The following is a 25,611-nucleotide window of genomic DNA, read 5'->3' on the forward strand; positions in this document are numbered from 1 at the left end:
ATCTATCTATTTGTTCTATATCTTGACTTGTTAGTGTCCAGTTGTTTTATCTTTCTTTATTTGTACTTGATGATCTTGATTATACATGTTCTTCTTTTGTTCAACTTGTATGTGATATTGTGTATGATTGTATCCCTATCTGGTGTGTTATTGTATTATGTGTGGATATTGTAGAACTGTTAGTGCAAATGGTGTGTACTACTATTATGGGATATTTTTTTACTACAGGTGATGTGCCCTTAGTGTATATTTATATGATTTATATACTACTTTTCTTGGTTGGCCTATGATACCTACCGAGTACAAGTGGACCGTACTCACGCCTACTGTGCTCTTCAGTGCAGGTCCTAGCTTGAGTGAGCCTCTGATTGGTTGATCTCGAGCGCCTCCAGATTTCTCAAGGTAGCGGTGAGACATTCATGCATCCAGAGTTCACTTTTACCTTTTTATATTAGTTATGTATTTATTTGTATTCGGAGATGGATGTTGACCTTGTGTGGATATTTATGATATCTTTAACTCGGTTTGTATTAGTCGTTCTTACACTAGTGACACCTGATTTTGGAAATGTATGATATTTGGATATGTTCTTTCCACACTGTTATAATTACTTGTATGGTTTGGCTTCATTCTAAAAGCCTTATCTTTAGGTATTTTTGTCTTTTCCTTTTTCGTATCAGTTTGGGTGATAGGCTTACTTGTCGAGTTATGCCGTAACAAGTTCCATCATGAACCTCATTTTAGGTCATGAAAAATTGGTATTAGAGAAGCCAGGTTTCATTGGTATAAACAGTGTAAGAACGAGATGTCTAATAGAGTCTCGTAGATTGATATGTAGATGTCCATATTTATTTTCGAGAGGCTATAGGATGTCTTTTGGAAACTTTTTATTGTGTGAATTTCTTTCATACCTTGTGTTCTAAGTTGTGTTTCACTCTTTTTGTGCTTATGGTGTGGCTTATACTACATATCAGTTGAGAGATACCACATGAGATTGATGGAGATTATTTGTCAATTGTAGGCCTGTTGATGCTCCTAAGTTGTCATGGGATCAGTTTACTGATATATTTCTGGAGAGATTCGTGCCTTATAGTTTGAGGAATCAAGTGTATGATAATTTTGATCATCTAGAGCAGGGTTCTATGACCGTGCAGAGTATGAGGTGAGTTTTTGTAATACCCTAAGTTTCTTGACTAATTTCGTTCGAAGAATGTCAAGTATTATCTTTTAAATGGAATGATGTTTATTCCATGAGGAGTTTTTAAGATTTTTACTTTTTTGTCATGTAGGAAATTCAATAAGCTTTCCATCGATATAAAATTCACCTAAATTCGATAACCGGGTAAGAAGTTATGACTATTTCAAGTTCCCATCATAAAACAATGCCATATTGGTCAGTGGCGCACCGCGCCACAAGCTAAAATGGTAATTGTCCTTTTCCAGTGTCTCAGCATGATTTCCCCCGCATCGCGCCAAAGTTCCAGGTCACAAATGAAGTAGCAACGCGATGGCTCCGCATCACGCCATCGCTCAATTTCCCAGTTGTCAAATTCCAGTGACACGGTACGATAGCGCCGCGTCGTGCCAGGGGTCAAATTTGGGAAATTTTCACTGAAATTAAAAGATGCGTCCAGGGTTAAAAGGGTCAATTTTCCACCCATATTTAATCCCTTTAACACGCGATTTAGCCATCTTTCACCCAAAATATTCTAGTTTCTCTCAATTTTCTCTCAAGAATAAGCTAGGGTTTCAATTGGGGATTCAATTTTAAGAAAGTCTCTCCGCCAATCTTTGTTAAATCAAGAATTAAGGTATGTCATGTGTTGATTCATGGGCCTCTTTCACCCATGAAGCTCAAGAATCTCTTTTCAAAATCCAAAATTTGTATATTTCATGATTTGATTGAATTGAAAAGTGATGTTCATGTTGTTGTTTGGATTTATTCTATGTTGTAGACTATTAATTACAAGAATTGATTTTAATATGTGATGAATTACGTAGTATTCACGATAAATCCTTCAATTTACAAGTTGATTGTTGTATCCTTGATTATTAGATGTGTTAATGATTGCATAACCAAAGCATGCTACTCATATGTTTGATCAAATACCTATGTGAAGGAAAAGTGCCATACTACTATGATAATATGAAATCTCTATTCATGTTCAAGTTATGTATGCCAAGTGTTTGATGAAATATCAGCCAATGGATTAGGTATTGTTGATATTGGTCTCATACTCTAGAAAGTCATGCTTTGTCAGTTTCCTTCTATCGAGTCCTAGGGGTACTTGTACCCGAAAAATATAGCTGTGTGCCTAGAATCAGTGTCATGTTTTCAAGATACTCTCAGTCAAGCCATGTTTAGTAGAATTCAGTCAGCGTCATGACTTTTGATAACTCAGTAATGTTAGTATTCTCAGTCAGTTATTAGATCTCAGTAATATTCTGTCAGTCAATGGAATTTAGTTAATTCAATTTAGTTCAGTTCAATAATCCATGTTCAGTGTCTATTCAGATGGGAGTAGGAATTAGCACCGAATGAACCCGAGGATGGGAACACATACACTGTCAGATGAGGGTGTGATTCTTAGAAGTCATCCTTGCATTCCAGAACTATGTAGCCAACATAGATTGAGACATCAACACTGTCAGATGGGGGTTGATGAGGTGGATAAACACTGTCAGATGAGGGTCCCATTGTTCTCTTTTAGGGGACACTATCAGATAAGGGTCACCCACAGCTTGTCCTTACCAGTGGTGTGGTATTGACATCCTTCCAATTGGGGTTACAGATTAGAACACAACTCAGCTATAATGGTGCATTAGGGGCATGTCGGTTAGATAACTATCTCTCACAGTTTCAGTATCAGTCTCAGTAAAGGAACTCAGGTAGTTCTTCAGATTTTAAGACAGTCAGATACAATCAACTCAAATATAGTACGAAACTCAGCTAGTTCAATCATGTTCAGGACAGTCAGATACAATCACCCATGTTCAGATATATCAGTAAACTTATGTTATCAGTATTCAAACTCAGTAATCGTATTTTCATAATCTTACTTACAGTTATCATGTATTTATGCATGTATTCTCACGTTCATGTTAGTCAACCGGTTAGTATTGTTCATGCATATAAAACCCCATGCATTTAGCCTATATCACATGCATACCAGTACATTCAAAGTACTGATGCATTTGCGCTATGGTGTCTTGTACCATAGGTTCAGAAGCACGAGCTCTAGAGCATCAGTAGTATCCCAGTTTTCACAGTCGGAGTTAGCAGTGAGTCCTCATCCTTTGACGATATGATTATTACTTTAAAATATTATTTATTTTCGCTCAGTTTTGCTAGACGGAGTTAGTTGGAGACATGTTCCTTTAACTCTATATTCAGACAGTACTTAGAGGCTTTCAAATTTGATTTTGACTTCAGTTGTTTTCAGTTTTGATTTGGTATTGGTATACCACACTATTTAGATATTCTTATTTTATTTATGATTCAGTGTGAACTTTATGTTCTTACAACCTTTATTTCCATATTTATTAAATATATTTTGTAGTGTATAGGTACAGATATCAGTCATGGATTAGCTTGTGGTCGTTCAGGGTCACGAGCACCGTGTAGCATTTTGGATACTAGATTTGGGGCGTTACAAACTTGGTATCAGAGCGTAAGGTTCAATAGAGTCCTAGGAAGTCTGAAAGCCGCATCTAGTAGAGCCTATTACATGGGTGTATTGCGCACCACATTTACGTGCAGGAGGCTATAAGATATTTTAGGAACAGTTTCCCTTTTTTCAGTACATGTCTTGCTAGGAAGCATAATCTCAAGTCAATCTCTCAATCTAATCTATTCCCTTTCTTTATTTCAGAACATGCCTTCCAAGAGAAGAACCCAGCCTGTCCAAGAAGGTCCCTTGGACAAATATGTTTCTTATGCGAAGTTCAGGGCCACATTCACTACTCTTGCTCAGTCATTTACTGCACAGAATGAATGACCAGCTGTCATTCCAGCCAATTCATCAGTTAATTCAACTGCAGGGACTTTATCCGAATAAACCCTCCATCCTTTCTCAGGTCTAAGTTAGATGAGGACCCTCAAGAATTCATTGATCAGGTTCAGAAGGTGACAGACATCATGGGGGTGACTACTGTTGAGAGTGTTGAGCTAGATGCATATCAGTTGCAGGATGTGGCTCATACTTAGTTCAAATAGTGGAAGTCAGAAAGGTTAGATGATGCATGCCCTATATAATGGGAGAAGTTTGTCATTGTATTCTTAGATAGATTCTTTTCCCAAGAGCTGAGAGAGACTAAGGTTCTAGAGTTTATCAATCTCAGGCAGGGCCAAGATGAGTAAGTTTGTTTCAGGGGTGAATGATAGTATGGTGAATGAGTGCAGGTCTACAATGTTGAATAGCGACATGACTTTAGCTAGGCTTATGACTTATGCTCAGTAGATAGAGGAGTAGAATATTAAGTAGAGAAAGAAGTAGAATAAAAGAGCTAGGATAGGTAGCTTCAATTCTAGTCATCCTAAGTCAGAGGGAGGAAGTCGTTCTCAGTTTTTTCCTAAGTCATGAGTTCCAACTTCTTTACCAGCCAGTGCCAAAATTCAAAGACGACAACAGAGATAGACCACCAGGCTTTAAGTCTCAGGGTAGTGTTAGCAGTGAACGAACTAATCCCCTTTGTCAGACTTGTGGCAAGAATCACAAGGGTGTTTGTAGAGATGGCAACGATGTCTATTTCAGTTGTGGAAAGCTAGGCCACAGAGTCAGGGACTTCCCCCAGTCAGGTTTCCAGAGTTATCTCCAGTCCCCAGCTCAATCTGATTGCCCGAATTAGTAGGGTGCACCTCAGTGCTACTAGTGGGCAATGTCCAAATCATCTTTATGCTCTTCAGACTCGACAGTATCAAGAAAATTGCCCTGATGTAGTTATGGGTACGTTACAAATCTTTCATGTGCATATTTATGCTTTGCTAGATCCAGGAGATTCTTTGTCTTTTGTTACTCCCTATATAGCAGACAATTTTAGAATCAGTCCCAAAATTCTAGCAGAGCCCTTTTCAGTCTCAACCTCTGTGGGTAAAACTATCATAGCTTTGTGGGTATACAGGAACTGCCTGATTATGATATTTCAGAAAGTCACTTTAGTAGATTTATTTGAATTAGAGATGATTGATTTTGATGTCATTCTCGACATAGATTGTCTTCAATCATTCTATGCCACAGTCGACTACAGAAATAGAATAGTCCAGTTCTAGATTCTGAATGAACCCGTCCTAGAGTGGAAGGGTAGTGTATCCACTTTCAGAGGTCAGCTTGTTTCCTACCTTCGGGTGAGGAAAATGATATCTAAAGGATGTGTCTATCATCTTGTTTGAGTTAAGGATACTATTTCTAAAACTCCTAATCTTGATTCAGTCCCAGTCGTGAATGAATATTCAGATGTCTTTCCCAAAGATCTTTTGAGGAATTCCTCCCGAAAGGGAAATAGACTTCGGTATTGATCTTCTTCCAGATACTCAGCCTATATTTATTCCTCCAAATAGAATGGCACCAACAGAACTCAAAGAACTGAAAGAGCAGATGAAGGATCTTCTAGATAAGGAATTTATCAGACCTAGTATTTCCCTGTGGAGTGCACCAGTCTTATTCGTGCATAAGAAAGATGGTTCTCTCAAAATGTGTATTGATTACCATCAACTCAATAAAGTCACAGTGAAGAACAAGTATCCACTTCCAAGAATCGATGACTTATTTGACCAACTTTAGGGTGCTAGCTATTTCTCTAAGATAGACCTTAGATTCGGCTATCATCAGCTCAGAGTTAGAGAATGTAACATTTTAAAGATAGCTTTCCGTACTTGATATGGTCACTTTGAATTCCTAGTCATGTTCTTTGGTCTTACCAATTCCCCAGCCACTTTTATGGACTTGATGAACTGTGTGTTCAAGCAGTACTTGGACATGTTCATCTTAGTCTTCATATATGACATTCTGTTCTATTCCCGCAGAGAGAGTGATCATGTAGAACATCTTAGAACAGTACTTCAGACTCTCAAAGATCATTCTTTATTCGTCAAATTCAGTAAGTATGAGTTAAACTAACTCGACGTCTTATATGAGGTCCACTTAAATTTTTTTCACAAGTATTTTATTTATAGTAATTTTGCGATATCACATTTAGTTAGTTGTTGTAAGTCATTTAAGATATGTTCTGTTTCGTTGCTTCAATTGTGGCTTTACTAAATCACCCCTAATTAATTATTATGGCCATCAAAGCATTGTGCCGCTTAAATTGAAATAGAAAAGGTATTATAAATCACAATAATTAAAAATTTAAATTATTTAAAAAATATAATTGACTATCGATGATAAAATTTTTGATAAGGAGAGTAGCATATATTATTTCAAAATTACATAAAAAGTATTATAAATTACAATAGTTAACAACTTAAAATATTTAAAAATAATTTAATCTGTTATATATTTTTAAAAATATGTAAAAAAAACTATAAATAACAATAATTAACAAATTAAAAAAATTTAATAGAAATAAAATATTTGATTGACTCTCAAAATTATATTAGTGTCGCTTAAATTGGAATAGAAGAAAAGAATTATAAATCACAATAATTAAAAAATTCAATTATTTAAAAAATATAATTGACTATCAATGCCACAAAAGTTTGGACAAGGAGAGTAACGTATATTATTTGAAAATTACATAAAAAAATATGCATAACTGGATGAATAAAGATTAAAGAACTAAACTTAAAAGCGCAACAAATTTTGTCATTTACATGAATAAAATATACATAATTATTTTATACGACTTGATTCTTTAAAAAATACTATCAAATAGTTAATATATTAATTTTGTATATTCATGTTTTATAATTCATAATTCGAATTGATATAATTTAACTTTCATACATAATTAAAATACTTTAATGTTGGGCCCGTGCTGACACGGACCATGCTCCTCTAGTATATATATATATATTAAAAATCATTCTTTAGGGTCAAAATTTTCGCTTAGACAAGAATCAAAATCGAAGCTTTGTGATCACTGTTATACTATTTTTATGTAGTTTACAGGTCGTAGATGAATGTCGGTTGGCTTTGAAAAATTTCTTGTGTGAAGGTTAGGTTTAATTGCATTGCTTTGATATCTTTATTATCTTATTATTTTATTTTAATTTATAGATGTTAGATGAATGTGGGCCGGCTTTGAAAAATTTCTTTAGCTAAAGGTTAGGTTTAATTATATTATCGTAATATCTCTATTAGTTTATTATTTGTGGTACCTTACAGTTCGTAGATGAATCTCGATCGGATTTGAGAAAATTTTTTGTGTAAAATTTAAGTTTAATTGTATTGTTTTGATATCACTTTTATCGTATTATTTTGTTGTAGTTTACAGGTGATAGATAAATGTTAGTTGGCTTTGAGGATTTTTTTTATGTAAAGGTTAGGTTTAGTTGTATTATTTTGATATCTCTATTATCGTATTATTTTGTTATTATCTACAGGTGGTAGATGAGTGTCGGAAGACTTTGAGATTGTATGTAAAGATTAGATTTAATTGTATTATTTTGATGTCTCTATTATTGTTTTGTTTTATTGCAATTTACGGATGGTAGATGGATATCGATCGACTTTTAAAAATATTTTTTGTAAAGGTTAGGTTTAATAAATAAATTCTCTATCTTTACATTCTCAAAAGATATTCAATTTAATTATTATATCATCTTTCTTATTTAAATAAATATTCTATTTAGTGTAATGTTTGAACTCATTAAAATGAGATACACGCGTAAGGTGCGTACACCTAAACTAGTACTTGAAAAAGGCTGAAATAACCCAAAATTGAAATTGGCCACTTTGCAAAATTACATTGGCCGACTGGCCATGTAATGTCCATTAGCATAGACATAGGCCATTAGTTTTAAAATGCGCCAGGCTATGTCATTTAAAGAACAGAAATGACACTTTGGCTCTGATAAATTCCACAATTCAAAATTCATTTTATAGCCACTCCCATTTGTTGGCTTGTTCTATACACATCTTATACGGTTTTTATACACATCTTATACATATACATATTTTATACAAAAATTATACAATTTTGATAAATAATTTATATAATAATTATACAGTCTTTTTCACATTTTATATTACAATTATATTATATAATATATATATATATATATATATATATATATATATATATATATATATATATATATATATATATATTTGATAGAACTATACAATTTCTATATCTTATATAGATACATATTCTATATAACAACTATACTATTTCTATACAATTATATTTAATTATTATTTTTAAACAACAAAAGACAAAATATTTTTCAGTTAAAAAATTCGTAGCAAAAAGAAAAAGAATAAATGAAACATTTTAAGAAAAGGCCCTAATACCAAATTGGAAAAGAATGAAAATTTAAGAAAAAAAGCCAAATGGACAAAATTGAGAAAGAATAGAAAATGACTATTACTTGGGATTAGTATAGCCGTCGGGACATAAAATGTCCATAGGCCCAAACTTGGGCCATTAGTTTTAAAATGGGTCAGACTATGTCATTTTTTCAACAATTTTAGAAAAGGGCCGGATGATTCAAGTTGAAAAAGGCTGGAAATTCAAAAAAAGGTCAAATAGGCTAAATTGAGAAAGAACAGAAAATGGCTGCTATTACTTGGAATTAGTATTGCCGACAGGACATAAAATATCCATAGGCACAAACTTGGGCCATTAGTTTTAAAATGGGTCATGCCATGTTATTTTCCCTTAAAAATAATTGAGTTTTTTCAGTACAGCAATTACAAATTTATTCTTTTTCATAGTAAATTAATTAAACTGGATTCAGAGAGTAGAAGACCAAATTTTTGGCACTGAGTTATGATAGGTCACTCATCACATCGTGTTTTGTCATTCACGTTTAAAAGATATGGTGAGCAAAAATAATTTTACGACTTCACTATTGTATGTAAAGTTAATGAAAACACGTGGATATATGTACACTGCAAAGACTAGAGAAATTAGCGACGCATAATTTCAATAGCTAAATAACATATTTTCACTGCTAGTTCTAGTTAGCAATGGATTAGCGATGTATCAATAAAAATTTTAGTTCGATGTGAGCGAATTTATGACATACTAGTTCAGCATAACATGCATTGCACATGTATGTCTTGCTTGGAGATACATTATCGGATACTATATAAGTGTCACGACCCAAAAATGAGGATCATGATGGCACTTGTCGCGGCATACCTTGACAAGTAAGACTATCATCCAGACTGATACAAAAGATGAAAAGACAAAAATATCCCAAGGTAAGGCTTCTAGAACGAAGCCGAACGATATAAGTAATTATCACAATGCAGAAAGAACATATCCAAATACCATGCATTCCCAAAACTAAGTGTCAATAGTATAAGAACTACTAATACAAATCATGAGTCAAATACATCACAAATATCCACACAGGGTCAACATCTGTCTCCAAATACAAATAAAGGCATAACTACTATAGAAAGATAAAGGTGAACTCCGAACGCATAAATGTCCAACCACTACCTTAAGAAATTTGAAAACGCTCGAAATCAACCAATTTGAGGCACACTCGAGCTACGACCTACACCGAAAGGGCATAGTAGGTGTGAGTACGATCCACTTGTACTTAGTAGGTATCATAGACCGACCAAGAAAAGTAGTAAATAAAGCATACAAAATATACACTAAGGGTGTGTCAACTGCAATCAGAAAATATCCCACAATAATAGTCTACACCGCTTGCACCAACAGTTCTACAATGTCTACACATAATTCAACAACACACCGGATAGGGATTCAATTATAAACAATGTCACATACAAGTAGAACAAAAGAGGAACATTTATAATTAAGATCATCAAGTAAAAATAAAGAAAGATAGAACAATTAGACATTAACAAGTCAAGATATAGAGAAAATAGATAGATGACAAGTTAATATGGCAATACAAACACAACATAAACATAATAAAACAAGTGCAATGCATGTGATGATGATGATGATGATGATGATGATGATGATGCACGAGGTCATCGCATAACCTCCGTATACACCTACGGAGGCAATCCTACCAACTGGGACCCATGAGGGTTCATTTACCCATATACAATCCATATATCAATATCTTCTTTCTGACACATCTCTCGGGGAGGGTAATAAAATATAATGTTCCCAGTGTTTCTAGAATTTCCAGTATTTTTCATATTTCCAGGGCACATAAGACACAAATCAAGTATGATAAACAACAAAAAGAACTCTACCTGACTCAAAAATATCAAGACTCACGAAACTGTTAGCTAACCATTAAGCCTTACTGGTAAATGGTCGTTTCTCCATGCTCAACAATCAAAGACTATCCATACTAACTATCTTCCTACTCAAGGTATCTGCCGCTACATTGTCTTTGCTCGGATGATATAAGATTGTCATATCATAATCTTTCAACAAGTGCATCCACCTACATTGCCTCAAATTCAACTCTTTTTGCTTGAAGATATACTAAAGGTTGCAATGATCAGTGTACACCTCACAATGAACTCCATACAAATAATGTTGTCATAACTTCAATACGAACACAATCGCTAGTAACTCTAAATCATGAGTAGGGTAATTCCTCTCATGTGGCTTCAACAGCCTTGACGCATACACCATCACCTTATTTTTCTACATCAACACACAATCCAAGCCAATACTGGAAATATCACAAAACATAGTAAATCTCTTACCTTTCATAGGTACAGTCAAGATATGAGCTGAAGTCAACAAGTCTAGAGCTTTTGAAAGCTCTATTCACACTTATTCGACCACTGAAAAGCCATATTCTTTTGAGTCAATCGAGCCATAGGAGCTATAATGGAAGAGAAAACCTGCACAAATTGCCTGTCGTATCCTGCCAGTCCATTAAAACTCCAAATATCTAAGGGTAAAGTAGGACGTGACCAATTTCGCATTGCCTCACTTTAGTTGGATCGACCATAATGCCATCTTTGGACACCACGCATCCCAAAAAAGCCACAAAACTATACTAAAGCTCACACTTTGAAAACTTGGCATATAACTTCTCGTCCCTCAACCTCTAGAGTACAATCCTCAGATGCTATGCATGATCCACCAAGCTCTTAGAATAACCAAAATGCCATTGATTAGAACAATCACAAAAGATTGAAGATACAGATGAAACACCCTGTTCATCAACTCCATGAACACTACTGGGGCACTAGTCAACCCAAATGACATAATTAAGAACTCATAGTGGCTATATCTAGTTCAAAAAGCTGTCTTAGGAATGTCTAAAGCACAAATCCTCAACTGATGATACCCCGATCTCAAGTTAATTTTTGAAAATGCTAAAGCACATTAAAGCTGATTGAATGGGCCATCAATACATGGTAGAGGATACTTATTCTTTATTGGTACCTTGTTTAACTATCGATAATCAATGCAGATCCTAATAGACCCATCTTCATTCTTCAAAAATAACATCATAGCATCCCAAGGTGATACATTTGGTCAACTAAATCCCTTACTTAACAAATCCTGAAGATGGATTTTTAATTTTTCCAGCTCAGCTGGTGCCATCCTATAAAGAAGAATAGAAATGGGATTCATGCCCGACTCCAAATTAATACCATAATCAACGTCTCTAATAGGAGGAACACTTAGAAGATCAGTAGGAAATATATCCTTGAAATCTCTAACAACCTTCACCAACTCTAAAGGATTATCTTGATACCAGTATCACGAACATAAGCAAATATGATAGACACCCCTTCTCAACTAATCGTTGGGCCAGAATGAATGAAATCACCTTGTTAGGATATGGACTACTCTAACTTTGGAAGATTGGGCATAGACAAAGTAACTGTCTTGGCATGACAGTCTAAGATAGCATGATAGGGAGAAAGCTAATCCGTGCCTAAAATTATATCAAAATCGACCATATCAAGGATAATCAAATCTACCCAGGTATCACACCCTATAATAAAAATAACACAGGATCGATACACCGATCCACCACTAAGGAATCACTTATTGGGGTAGAAACACGAATAGGCACAACTATAGACTCACACATCGTATCAAAGTCAGAAGCAAAATATGAACACATAGGAAAAATTAGAACCAGGATCAATTAACACTGAAGAAGGTCAATGACAGACTAAAATGATACCTATAATGACTGCATCAGAAGACTTTACCTCAGGCTTCCCCAGAAAGACATACCAGTAAGCTCTATCATTTATCACTTGAGTCACTCCTCTACAACTTTCCCTGCCAGCTGGTGGTGCACCTCTACCTTTCTAAGATCTGCCCTGACCCTTAGCTAGGGGCGCTACTGCTCTAGTGAGAGCATGATGACCCTACTATAGACCCCTCTATTTGTATACTGGACAATCCCTTTGATGATAATCCAGACTACCTACTCATAATAGGATCTTAGAGCCAACTATAAGAATGACCTGAATATCTGGTATGGCCACTATAGCCTAAAAATCATTGAGATAAACCTGTAAAGCCTTTTCATACCATAAAATCCCCGACCTGAATGTCCACCCTATGATGTCTGTATCATTACCTAAAATTGGCCTACCATGTTGAGGGCAAAAATCTTGCTTGAATGAACCTCTACCTCTAGAGAAGGTACTATTAAATTGACCTAGAGTATGGGACATCGTGTCCCTTTGATCCCCATATTCTTCATGATGCATCAACTCAAAATCCTTTGCTAATTAAACTACCATCTGAAGTGAAGCCCCAAAATGGGCTACAACAAATATGACCTCTCTAATTGTTATGTCCTAAGGCTACCCCCTAGTCGCAACAATGGTGCTTACTATCACAAGTGACCACAAGCTAACCCATGAGCTGGTACTTGTTGTGAGAACTAAGTAAAATTGATAATAAAAAACATGAGCAAAAATCAACTGAATATACCATAAGGTTTAAATACTGAAAACAATACATTTAAGTCCGTAAGTCTGGAACATATGCAAAAATACAGAAATCTGTTTGATATAACTAATAAACTAACTAATTTTTTGATATATCTAAAAGCCTCTACTGACTGAGGAGTTGATAGGATAAGCCTTCAACTAACTCCGATTGGCTAACTAAAAAGAAATACTGAAATGCCAAAAATAACATAATAGGTCCTCAAAACATGAGGACTCACCACTGCTGCTGCAGCTAATAAGCTGAATAGTCTAAGCGTGGTCAGAAACTGAGCATCCAAACCTATGATATTAGACACCATAGCACAAGAAACGAGTATGCGATCAATACTTTAAATGTACTGGTATAAGAGATAAGTTTAGGCTAAAATGCATGGGTTATGTGCATGAAGTAAAGAATGGTTGAATAACATAAGATTATTGAATATAACTACATGAAAGCTGTAAAATCTGAAAATGCATGACCAAGAACATAACATGATTCTGAAATAGTCTGTAAAATAAAATACTAAAATCTGATAACTGAATAATTGATAATTATATGCTATGGTCAACCAAACCTAAAATTGAATTCTGTACTAAATAATAAACTGAGACTGTGGGAGGTATCATCTAACCAACATGCCCTAATCTGAGCTAATCAGGGTCCAACCTGTAACCCCAGTTGGAAGGGTGTCAATACCGTGCCACGAGTACTAATAATGGCTGTGTGGATCCACTAAAATAGTATCTCAAAGGACTAATGAGTCACCCTAATCTAGTAGGAGTACTCATGAGATGTGTCAATCCTAAATTAGTAGGAAGACATCTCAAACTACACTGGTTACGTAGTTCTTAACTCATGGATTGCTACTATAGGTCAAATCCTAACTTAGAAGGAATGCCCCCATACCTGGGTTTGTTCAGTGCTGAATCCTACTCCCAACTGAATGACACTAACTACTATACTAAAGTAAGTTTAACTGAGCCAATAACTGAACATGATACTAACTGAATGACAAGCCTCATGGTTTATCTGAAACCATTCTAAAAATACTAAAAGATATGTAAACAGCAAAGTAACGGGTGTTCATAACCCTTCAAGACTCAATGAAATCACAATAGGAACACATGAATGCTTTGAAGCCATAGAGCGAAATCATTATTCCAAATTCAACACTTAGGCATTTCATCAAACACGCGAGGTTCATGAATTAAAGCATAAGAATAATTTAAAACATGTAATAATAACATAGCTTAAATAATAAAAACCATGAATCAAGGATTTAACATGAAAATATCATCATTTCAACATGTAAGGGCTAATTCCCTAAAAAAATTACGAACATAATATATAACCAAAATTCAAAAAACTTTATGGAGATAATTATCATGACCCAAATTGGGGCTCTGGCCATGACGAGCATCTTGAACTATGAAGGCTTGGATGCCCTTCTCTATCTGGTGATCATGCATAATATTCATAAATTATAATAGAAGATGCAGAATCATAAATCATTACAGAAACATTGTCATACTCTGAGATCAATTAAACTATGAAAAATAAAATCCAATATCAACTACACAACATCTGAACCAGTCTGTGAAATCTCAACTACATCTGAAAATGACAACTATCTAAAACTGGGACAAGGCCCCCAGTGGACCTAAACCAAAATAAATAACATAATCTGAAAGACATAGGCCTTTTGGAATAGGCAGCGTGCTGCTTCGCTTATCACCCTGTCTTACTACCTCTCATGAAAATGGCTATAACTTTTTGCTCAGGTATCGGATTTTGGCAAAATTGTATTGTTGGAAAGATAATTAGAAGAGATTTCATTTGATATATAGTATTCCCTCTAATTCATTATATACAAAGTGTTATGGTCTATTGAAGTTGACCTAAATTTTGATGCTCACTCAACTCAAACGATACGAAAGGTTTCAACTCGTCCTTGAGTTAGGGGACCTCTATGATCTCAACTCATGCTCACATAGGTTCTCACACTCCATAATTGATTAACATGCCAAATTTGCATAGGATTTAAGGCTTTTGGATCATCTACGCATAGAAATGATGGTTTTTGTTCTAGCTCGAAATAAGGGGTGTTACAATAATTTATCATAAACATGTAATTTCATAATTTAAAACATAAAGATGTATTATTGGACTCCATGGATGGAAAGTGCCCATGGATGAACATCTCATATACCTTATACCCTTAAAATTGAAAGGGAAACATAATCTTGAAAGATTTCTTCAATGTTCTGGGATTGGGAATCATAAATTCTTGGTTTTCTTGGAAGGAAAGGGATTGAATTTGATGAACTTTGGGAAGAAAAGGGTTTGTATTTGAGAGTAATTTGGATAATTAGGGAAAATAATGCCCTAATTGAAGTTTAATCCTGTGTTTTATGAATTAGATCGATGGGGAAAAGACATAATTTCCCCTCAAGGATTAAATTTGTTACTGGAATGTTGTTTAGTGGGGCAACACAATGTGGTAATGTGCTCATCGATATACCCACCGTGACGTGCCACTATCGTGATGGGGTTCGGGAATTAAAATCCAAACATGCCTCAATTCTCGTCTGACAAATCAAAAACTTCTCCGAGACATACTCCTTCTACCCCTAAATATGAATTAGGTTAAAAGCTTATGTATCGGGGTTGGGAAGGCCAGTTGAAAGATCCTCAAAGTAAGAGGCCAAAAATATGACTAATTGCCCAACACTTAAAGAAATTTCCAGGTTCTAAGTTTCTTATGCAACCACTATGAGCTGAACTGAACTAAGAAAAGTATGAGGTATTACAATATCTCCCCCTTGAAAACATTCATATTCGAATAAGATTGATTAAGCTGAAATACCGAGGAAACTGAGATCACATACTGAACATGTATAATTGGAAACATGATTACATGACTGAGCCTGAAACATGATACATGACTGAACTAAATTCGTAAATATATGCAAATACATGAGAATGATTATATAACTGGACCTGAGAATGGAAAACAAACCATCTAAGGAAAACTGTTACCTTAAGTTGAGTCTGAGTTTGTAGAGAAAAATAAGGGTACTTGGTACACATATCTTCTTTTGCTTCACAAGTGGCTCCCTCAACAGACTGATTCCACCAAAGAACTTTGACCAAGGGAACTTTTTTGTTCCTTAGTCTATTAATTTGATGATATCTCGACTGGAATTTATTCATAAGAAGGGATATCCTGAACATCTACGCTTTCTAAAGGAATTACAATAGCTGGGCCACTAATACACTTCTTTAATAAGGAAACATGGAACACTGGATGCACTGATTCCAAGTCTGTAGGCAACTCGAGCTCATAAGCTACCTTACCAAAATGACTTAAAATTCTATAAGGGCTAACATATCGGGGAATAAGCTTCCCCTTCTTTCCAAATCCTTCAGTCTCTTCATGGGTGAGATTTTTAAATACACCAAATCTCCAACTTTGAACTTAACATCTCTTCTCTTCATATCTGTATAGGATCTCTGATGGCTTTGGGATGTCTTAAGCCTTTCCCTAATCAACTAAACCATTTCTATTGCATTAAACACCAAATCTGTCCCTACCAAAGCAGCCTCTCTGCCTCAAGCCAACCAATAGGATATCTACACCTTCTCCCATGGAGAGCCTCAAACAAAGCTATCTGAATACTAGAGTGATAACTTTTATGGTAAGCAAACTCAATCAATGGAAATTAATCTCCCAGATACCCTTGAAGTCGATAAAACAAGCTCTCAACATGTCCTCTAGGGTCTGAATAATCCTTTCTACCTAACCATCTGTCTGAGGATGAAAAGCTATACTAAGATAAACTTGGGTACCAAGACCCTTCTAAAAATCTTTCCAAAAGTGAGAGGTAAATTGAGTACCTCTATTTGAAATGATAGACAATGGGACCCCATTAAACCTAACCAACTCTTTAATATAGAGCTTGGCATAATCCTTGATTGAATAGGAAGCATAGTCAAGAAAGAAATGGGTTGATTTGGTCATTCTGTTGATGCGTGAGCAGATGCTAACATATTTGAGGCTTTTAACTGAGAATAATTGCAAAGTCTTAAGAAAATTTTGTCATTTTTGATTTTTTTCTCTTTGAAATTGTAGTAAAAGTTGAGATGTAAGAGAATCAACAATAATGGGAGTAAAATAGTTGATTTCTGAGCAAGTAGAGAAGGAAGTATAGCTGACGACCTGTTTGATAAGTCATCAGCCTTGTGATAAGCTATCAGAGTTACCGTCAGGCTTAGATAGAGAATGGACTTCAGCTGGAATTAGTGATGACATTTATGATAGGTCGTCAGAAGTGTGATAAGCCGACAGGCTTATCATTAGGCTTAGGCAGGGAATGGAGTTTGAAGTGAAGAGGTGACGATATTTTTGATAAGTCATCACATTCTGATAAGCCGTCAAGCCACATCGTCAACCCAAGGCAGAGATTATCAAAAGTGAAGAAGAGCCGACCACATTCCTGATAAGCCGTCAGACTCCTGATAAGTTGTCACACACGTCGTCGCCTATCCAAGAAAATACTGTGATCTATGACTTTGTTTCCATAATTAGGCTGAAGTATTTAAAGCAGATGTTAGGGTTTTCTAATCATCGGGGAACTGACGTTTTGAGCACTTTTCTCTTTAGTTTTCTGACTATAACATGACAATTATTTTTGGAGAGATTATTACCATTATTTTTGGGATTTTCTTCTAGATCAAATCTGAGAAACACTTGTTGCTATTCATCTTGCTGTAAGATCATCTATTAAAGTATGAATTCAACTTGTTGTATTGCTTATTTTATTATGAGTAGCTAAATTCCATTAACTCGAGTTGTGGGATCTATGGGTTTGGGTTTGTAACATAACTAAGTATTTAAGATTCTAACGGTGGTAGGAACTTCTTGTTAATTCCATCATTTTATATTCTTACTATTGGTTGCAAACAATAGGTCTTGCTTACTGTTTATTTACTTGAGATAAGAATACATCCTAGTAAGAAGTGATTTATCAACAGGGACTTGAAAGCATCAAACTTCCATTCAATAATTAATGTTGTAACAAGATTAATTAATTTGAGATAACATCCTATTACGAAATATAAATTCCTTAAGTTTGAGAGATTTAGGTAGTTAAATGTCTAAATAGGTTGAGAAACATTTAGACATAACTTTGACAAGAATAGTCTGTTGTTCCTACCTACCACAAGAATCTTGAACCGTTACTAGCATCTGTCAAATCCCAACAGCCATATTGAACATAACTTGGTTTTCCTTATCATATTGATTTCAAACACTGAATTGAGAGGTGATTATTTTCTACCTTTCCAAAAACCCCCATTCACAGGAAACTACTAATTATCAGTTGATTAACCTGCAGATAACTCAAATTCACACCATATTCCCTATGGGATTTGACCCCAACCTAGTTGGTTTATATATTGACAACGATCGCTTACATTCTCTTAAAAGAGGTGTAGTTTGAGCGTTATGAAAAATGTCACTGTTGCCGGGGAATACGATTGTAAATTAAAGTTTGTGTGCGCTAATTAACTGTTAGTCAAGTGTCCTAGTTTTATGTTTTTGTTGTTTTTGTTTGCTGCAAGACTTTTGTGGTGTATGCCAAGAAGCAGAAGTTCCAAAGAACCATTATTACCATTTAATCTGGAACTGCAACTAATCAGCTGAATGGTAGACCAGTAGGAGGCTGATAGGTTAGCAGCCTTAGCTAGAGCTCAGGTGAATGTGTAGGATGACGATCAATAAGTATGACATCCAAATCCAGAGGATGAAGATTTGGGAGACGAGGAGTTGCAAAACCCTAGTAGCCCAAGGCGTGCAGAGCAAATAGCTGCACCAGTACAGTGTAATGCTAACAGGAACTGTCTGTTCCGAGGAAGGTAAGATCACCAACCAGTCCAGTATGACCTTAATGATGATGATGATGGAATGGATGGAGCAGGTGTAACAGATACAATTATTCCTCCACCGTTAGCACCTGGGGCGAAATTCAACATTATGAGTACTATGATTCAACTTCTTAATTTGAAGGGGTTGTTTGGTGGCCTTCCTGAGGATGATCCAAACTTGCATCTGGTGAACTTTGTCAGCATTTGTAAATATTTTGATAACCCAGGAGTGGTTTAGAATGCTACCCGTTTAAGATTATTTCCATTGTCTCTGTCTGGGTAGGCAACATTGTGGCTTAATGAGCTGACACTTGATTCTATAACCAACTGGAGATAGTTGGAAGGAGCTTTCCTAGAAAGGTTCTTTCCACGTTCCAAGAGGGTACAGTTGAGGGATGAGATCAGTAACATTAGACAGCTCCTAATTTAAGCCTTACATGAAACCTGGGAGAGATTCAAAAAGAAGCTGACGCAGTATCTAAACCACAATATGACAGACATACACTTGATGGAGACTTTGTACAGGGATCTTAACTCTATGACAAAACCAATTGTAGATAATATTGCTGGTGGTTCATTTGTTGATCTTACATTCCCAGAGGCTTCAAAAATGCTAGAGAGAATGACTAAATAGAGTCAGGCATGGCATACCAGAGACTCTGTGGTAGCAAGCCCCACTGGTTCTGTGGGTATGACTACAGAATAATACAGAAGAGATGAGGAGCGTGATCAAGACATGGCTCTCCTAAAAACACAGATGGACTCTCTAACCAAGCATTTACTATCTGGTAAAACTGAGAAAGTGAAGGCTGTGGGATTGTAGGGCAAATTGGAGTTTGACTCAAAAGAAGAGGTAAACTATATAAATAATTAGCGGGTTTCTGAGGCAATAGCCAAGGAAATCAAGGTCAGACTTATTATGGCAAGGCTGGATATAAGAACCAGGAGCAAGGAAATTAGAGAAGCAATAATGATAGAAGCGGGTTATATGTCTCTCCTGGAAATCGTGAGGCTTCTATAACAAGTTCTGAAAAGATGTCCATAGAGGACTTGATGGCTAAATTGTTAAAGAGAGTGGAGGGTACCAACTCAGGGGTGACTACCATGAAGACCGACCTGTCCTCTATTAGTCAGTTGGTAAACTCGCACTCCACTTTGATCAAACAGCTAGAACAGCAAATGAGCCAACTTGCTGTAGCGCTGATCCAGAGGAAGAGTGGAACATTGCCTAGTGAAATGGTTCAGAATCCACAGAATGATGGCTCATGTATGGAAATTACCACTAGAAGTGGTAAGATATTACCTGATCCTTCTGTGGGTTAAAGTTTGATTGAAGATATAATTGAGTTAGAAGATGAACCCAAAGAAGAATGTCCAGTGGATTTTGGGAAGCTGGATGATTTTGATGATGCTTCGAAAAAAGGGAAAAAGAAGGAAAAAGAAGTAGTGGTGAAAACACTCCTAAGACCACCACCTTATTTTTCTCAAAGATTGAAGAAGAAGGTTGACGACATAAAATTTAGTAAATTCATGGCAATGTTGAAGCAGTTAACAATAAATGATCCTTTGGTGGAGGCACTCGAGCAAATGCCAGGGTATGCTAAATTGATGAAGGACCTTATGACAAAGAAAAGAGCGGTGAGCTATGAATCGGAGGATAATCTCCATCATTGTAGCACTATTTCTACGAGGTCCTTGGTGCAGAAGAAGGCAGATCCAGGAACATTCACTATTCCATGTACAATCGGGTCTCTCAATTTCGCTAAGGCCCTATGTGATCTATGGGCGAGCTTAAATCTGATGCCGCTAGCCATGTATAAAAAGCTAGGTATGGAGGATCCTACCCCGATAAATATGTGGTTAGTGATGGCGGATAGGTATGTAAAACAGATAGTAGGAATATTACATGATGTATTGGTAAGGGTGGCAGACTCAGACTTTATACTTTCTACTGATTTTGTAATCCTAGACTGTGAGGTCGACTTTGAAAGACCCATCATTTTGGGCAGACCATTCCTTGCGACTGGGAGAGTGGTAGTGGACATAGATCTGAATGAGCTGAAGTTCAGGTTCAATGATAAAGAAGAAAGTTTCAAGATGTACTCATCCATGAATCAACAAAAGGAGATAAGTGTCTTCTCAATTATGGATGTGTTTTATGAAGATGGGAAAGAGGTAGCAGTATGGTGTCATGACGAAGTCTGAGTAGTCAAGATAACCTAGTCGTGTTGCAATATTAAATCAGGCGCTATTGGGAGGCAACCTAAAATTTTTATGTTTAAACGCAAGTTGTATTAATTTATTTAGATAGGAAGCATAATGAACTGAATAGGTATGCAGGGGTATAGGTAAAAATTGATGAAGTCAACCAAGTGACCTTAACGACATATGTGATGAGCTATCACAATTGTGATAAGCCATCAGATATGTCATCAGAAAATTCAAAAAAAGGCAACACTTTTCCTAAGGTTGACAACATTCGCGATGACTTATCAGATATCTAATAAGCCGTCCAGCTGTTTTGGGCCCAATTACTGAAAATTTGACCCGACCCACAGTCAAACCTTTCCACCTCTCCGTGTATCCATTTTCTTTTCTTTAAGTTTTATTTCCTTCCATAGTTAGATTATTTACTTACTCTTTTGAAAATACTTTCCTAAGTAAAACAAGAAAAATATTCCTTCCTTGTGAGTATGGGTTTGAAATCAAGATAAAGAACTCTTATTTCATCTACTACTTCTTCTCATTTGAGTAACCAAGTGAAGTCGCCTATCAGGTATACTCATAACTCAACTCTCCTCTTTATTTGGTAAGTGATTCAACTAATGTAAATCTTAGTTTTAAAGGGATTGAGGCAAGCGTAACTTGCCATTGTGTGAAAAAATAGAATATAGGGTTTATAGTGCTGCATTGTGCATAAGAACCTATGTCTTAGCTCAAGAACACAACTCCTCACGATTCTAAGAAGAAAATGGTTTGATAATCAAGACTAAAACTGAGCTGGAGGTTGTATTTTGAGCTGACGACGTGTTTGATAAGTTATCATGAATGTGACAGCTTATCAAACTATGTCATGAAAAGTTGGGAAAAATAAGCCTGTTCTATTTAAGGCTGACGACACGCCTGATAAGCTATCACATTTGTGATGACTTATCAGAACATATCATCACAACTTTGATCTGATACAATTGTGAACCTTTTTTGAGGGATGTGGAATCATAATGACTGAACTTATTGAGTTGTATGATCATGAGTGCTAAATGAGTGCTTTCTTTTGCTACTACTTAAGCAATACCACCACCTGACAGTATGACTTTTGAGCAGCCTGAGTCTGAGGGACCATTATCTAAGTCCCCTTCTTCTGAGCAACAGGATGATAAAGAATCTCCAATTCGGGGAACTCTGGTTAAATGCAAGAACCCCAGGGTTTGAGATAGTTCTAGGTGGCAAATTCCTAAGGCACAAAAAATCTTCTATGATGGGCTTCTCAAAACTAAAAGAAGGACCATTAAAAGGCTAATCTTTGAAGAAAAGAAGATCATCACTACCGGGTTGAGCAAATATCCTGAAGTGGAGCAAAAATTCTGAGAATATGACTTGGGATGGACCGCGAAAAGAGGAAGCTCATTTTTCCCTACACTAGTTTGGGAGTTCTATGCAAAATATCAGGCTCAATTGGAAAACATATGTAAAGAAGAAGAGAAATCAGCATATCAACCTTTGTTGGATAGAGTTCCAGTACAGGGTGTGATGGTGGATCTCTCAAAAACAACAATCAACAAATTTCTTCATGGCCCCGAATTTACTCCTCAGTGTACTTCACCTACATTCTATGCTCGGTTGAAGCATCATACAAATTAACAGTCTTGGTTAGCCACCCTTATAGCTGAAGAGAAACCTGAATGGTTGACTAACCCGAATGAAAGGATTTTCAAGGCCTTCCTGACTCAAAAGGCAAGGTTATGGTGGGGTATAGTGCGCACCCATTTTATGCCTACTGAGGGAGATAACATCTTTGGAGATGATAGATCAATACTTGTCACAAGTCTTGTGGCTAAAATCAGCTTGAACTTTGGAGAGATCATTGCTGAGGAGATGAAAATTTGAGTCTCAAGGCCCGACATGGCATATCTTTTCTCTTGTCCAATTGTGAGGTTGTGTAAGGCAACCAATGTACCTGAGGTTGCAGGGATAGACAACAAATTTCCTACCAAGAAGACCCACAACCTCATTCGATATAATAAAAATCAGCTGAGGCTGACACTTGACAGAGGAGCAGGGGTTGAAACAGATCCACCAGTTACAGATACCAGCTTAGCACCTAATATAGCGGTGTAGGATTCTGAAGCTGCGGCACCAACATCCTCAGTACTAGCAAATTTAGTGCCTAAAAATAAAAAAAATCCTTCAGCTGTTGTGTTTACCACAGAATTTGCCTTCAACCCGATGAATTTCAGGAGAGTGGCAAAACATGCCAAGTGGTGTGAGGCTCAGCTACAACTTTTTGCCAAGCAATTTGCCTCTGTGGTAGACAAGAGGATTAAGGTTACACTGGAGCCCTTCTGAGCCTTTCCCAGTCAGATTGATGAGTTGGAAAATTATTTCAATACACGGTTAAGAGAAATATCAAGCTCAGACCTTACACAATTTAAAGCATCCCTAGACAAGGTAAAGGCGGATATTGGAGTATTACAGCAGCACCAATATATGGTGTCGGCAGATTCAACTATTGATGAGTCTGAGGATGAAATCTCATTACTTGATCTCACGGGGGAACCAATGAAGAAAAAAAAGAAGAAGGTTGAGAAGAAAGGTAAGGGTAAGAGGAAAAGGCATGATAGCGATGAAGAAAGAAAAGCAGAAAAAAAGGCAAGAAAGAAGGCTGAAAAAGGGGAGACAAAGAAGGTGATGATCGAGTCCTTAGCTAACAATGAGAAATGGGAGGAGGCCCTACGAGCTAGAGCCGTAGGTGTCTCAACTAGTAGGCCTCCAATAACTACTAGGCCAAATGTGTCAGAACGAAGGGAGGATCCTAATGGAGATAAGATAGCTAAGGATGTAGTAGCAAGGTTGGGGACCCATGATCCCCGTGCTTGATCTACTCCTGGTATACCCTAACCCTTAGTTTAGTTTTTCTTTGATTTTAAGTTGAGAGTGTAGGGTGAGTTATTGTTGTAATATTTTGTAGTTGACTAGGAGAAATACAAGTACCTGAGGTAGTTAACATGGTTTTGTTATTTTGTGAACACCTCTCAAATGGTCTAATTATTTAACTGTGTGATTTACATCTAATTGTAAACACTGTGTATCTTTATATGGTATTAGTTCTAGTGACTTAATAACCATTGCTAAACAATTGCATGAACTGGATAAGTAGTAACTTGTGATATGCTTGTGTGCCATGTGCGTGTGAGATTTTACTTAGTTCCCTTTGTATGTTAAATCCAAAACTTGCCCAGTTAGTCTTACCTAGGTTGAAGGATAGGGGTTAGGAAAGGATCATAGGCCATTTTGATATTAGCCTACTTTAGCCTAAATGACCTTCCCTATATGCATAAAATCCCTTGATCCCTATTTTGAGCCTGAATATCCTATTTCTGTTTATGATACCTATCACCATCCCATTTATATCATAATGAACCTGTTTTGACCCTGGTCCTCCTTGGAAACTGTGTACCTTGACTTAGGAAAATGGCTTAAGTTGAGGGTGGCTATCATAGGGGTGCATAATGTGAAATGAGTATGAAGAAAGGTATACTAAAGAAAAGAATAAAAATCTGGGTATGGTGGAAAAGAACAAGAAAAAAAAGTTGTGAAAAAGAAGAAGTGATTGTAGAAAAGACCTCACCCATCCTGAATATATGTGATCAAGAAAAGAGAAGAATAGAAAGAGGTTAATGAGTGAGACCCTAGAAGATAGTGTAGTGTCAAGGAGGCTTAGTCACTTTAAATATCATCGAGTATCATACCATCCCCTATCCTACATTACAAGCCAAAGAGAAGACCTATAGTGATCCTAGCTGACCTATCAGAAAATCTTGGTAATGAAAATAAGGGCAAGCCTATGGTATTCGGCATACATTGATTGGAACTTCATTTTGAGAGTGAGTGTCTTTTGATTATCCCCATGGTTACATATGTGATGTCTAATATAAGTGAAGTGGGACTTCTTTGTAGTGAGGGAACACTAGTTACGTTGCTAGTTGCTAACTTGTTTGGATAGTGTAATCTTGGTACATGCATGGTTGTTGTTGTTGAATTGATGCCATATCTTGATTCCTGTGTGTCATATTGTTGTTCTTCAATAATATAAACAGTTTTTTTAAAATTGATTGACCTTCGAGATGGGGATAATATTTTGAGATAATATAGATGGTTGACTGCCGAATGTACTTTGTATCCTCTTGGTTTAGTTTTAGTTGCTTGAGGACAAGCAATTGTTTTAAGTTAAGGGTGTTGATGTGTGAGTAGATGCTAACATATTTGAGGCTTTTAAATGAGAATAATTGCAAAGTCTTAAGCAACTTTTGTCATTTTTGATTGTCTTCTCTTTGATATTGTAGTAAAAGGCGAGATGCAAGAGAATCAACAATAATGGGAGTAAAAGAGTTGATTTTGGAGCAAGTAGAGAAGGAAGTATAGCCGATGACTTATCTG

General features: G+C 36.2%; 1 pseudogene; it reads left to right on the forward strand.

Moving 5' to 3' along the window:
* LOC124896241 overlaps positions 1-23,520 on the forward strand; it is a 34,120-nt pseudogene extending 10,600 nt beyond the window's left edge.
* Positions 23,521-25,611: the final 2,091 nt, after the last annotated feature.

This window comes from Capsicum annuum, chromosome 2 (genome assembly GCF_002878395.1).
Source record: "Capsicum annuum cultivar UCD-10X-F1 chromosome 2, UCD10Xv1.1, whole genome shotgun sequence".
NCBI classification, from domain to species: domain Eukaryota; kingdom Viridiplantae; phylum Streptophyta; class Magnoliopsida; order Solanales; family Solanaceae; genus Capsicum; species Capsicum annuum.